Source organism: Rattus norvegicus, chromosome 12 (assembly GCF_021556685.1).
Source record: "Rattus norvegicus strain SHRSP/BbbUtx chromosome 12, alternate assembly SHRSP_T2T, whole genome shotgun sequence".
NCBI classification, from domain to species: domain Eukaryota; kingdom Metazoa; phylum Chordata; class Mammalia; order Rodentia; family Muridae; genus Rattus; species Rattus norvegicus.
Genome location: NC_141545.1, coordinates 34,740,589 through 34,742,202, shown reverse-complemented (window position 1 = coordinate 34,742,202; position 1,614 = coordinate 34,740,589). Strand labels below are relative to the sequence as shown.

The window sequence follows — 1,614 nt, the reverse complement described above, 5'->3', positions numbered from 1 at the left end:
CTTCCAAAGGTTCCAGGGTCAGCTCCCAGGCACTTATGTCTGATGGCTCACAACTGCCTGTAATTCCAGCTCTAAGATATCCAACCCCCTCTCTTAACCTACACACACACACACACACACACACACACACACACACACACACACACACGTCCCCTTTCCACCTAATTATACTGAAACAAAACCGAAACTAAACAATCTACAGCCCCAGGGATCTGGATGCCCGCGGAACGTGCTCTGTGTGTCAAGTCAACCCCGGGAGAAAAAGAGTCACAGCACATGTGGTTTAAAGCATGAAAATGTGGGTTCCAGGGCTGCCATGAATGACCCTGATTGATGTTACCCAGTTGACAGTGCCCCAGGTGTGATGGTTTGTATGTAAAACCCTAACTAAGATACTGGGTGTCCTTACCTACCTATCTGTGTCCCAGTCATTGCTGGCAAGAAAAATGTAGCTACGCTGTGGGACTTGGTTTCAACATAGCCGTTTCTTTGAAGATCCAGCAGCCACATGCCCTCGGCATTCTCAGGCGTTACTGGCAGGAGCTTCCATTTGCAGGTTTGAAGGACACACCTCAGCCCATATGATGGGGCAACCCCACAACTGGCCATATTAGGAAGCCACAATTACATGTGAGGTCTGGAGGAGGGCAGGTGCAACTGGGTAGGAAGGCAGACCAGAGGGTGAGCTAGGAACTGCCCATGGGTGATGGAGTCTCTCCAGCTATCCCATAGGTGTATCCCAGTGCACCTCTATGGATTAAGGAGATAAAGGTGGCCAACAGAGGGTTACCCAGGCTGAGTACATAGAGCCCTATCTACATAAACCATCCAGTGGGTCCCAACCCCACTGGCAAACCTCTATCTCCAAAAATATTTATACTACAATTCATAACAGTAGAAAAGTTACAGTTATGAAGTAGCGATGAGAATAATGTTGTGATTGGGGGTCACCAAAGGTCACAGCTTTAACAAGGTTGAGAACCGCTGGCAGGAACCCTGTGGACGTCAGGTATAGCAGAAACAGGAGGCATCACTGGAGAAAGCGGGTGTCTGAACTGTACCCCACAGAGGCTGTGACCCATGTGGATTCTGACTGCTTCAGGCTGGACCTGTAGCAGGTGGTAAGATAAGGGGCTGGAGGGGCCATGTTAGGCCATGAAGGGGGCAAAAGGAAGCCCCTGAAACATCCCAAGAAGCAGGCCAAGGAGATAAATGAGGACGATAAGACTTTCAAGCAGAAATGAAAGGAGGAAGAGAAGAAACTCGAGGAGTTAAAGCTAAGGTCGCAGGAAAGGGCACCTGGCCACAGGTGGAATTCAGAAATCTGGCAAAAAGTAAGCTGTTCCTCACACCTGAGGTGATGGTGACCTTCTCCCACTCCTATTTAGACATCCGGATTCCCTGCCGTAACATCTTTGTAACCACAGCTCGAATGAAGTGTTACCCTGTAACCTGTTGCTGTATCTTACAATAAACTTTTGTTAAAAAAAAGAAAAAACAACCCCCCAGAAACAATGAATAAAGTGAACAGTGCGGTGGCTCGCTGTCTCTAGTGTTCAGCAATTCCTACCTCAGCTGCGAATTTAAAGTGAACCCAGTCTGGGGTCCCGCCAG

General features: G+C 48.6%; 1 pseudogene; it reads left to right on the top strand.

The window, feature by feature from the left end:
• The first annotated feature begins 1,145 nt into the window (after positions 1 to 1,145).
• On the top strand, positions 1,146 to 1,338 carry LOC134481286 (translation machinery-associated protein 7-like; annotated as a pseudogene).
• Positions 1,339 to 1,614: the final 276 nt, after the last annotated feature.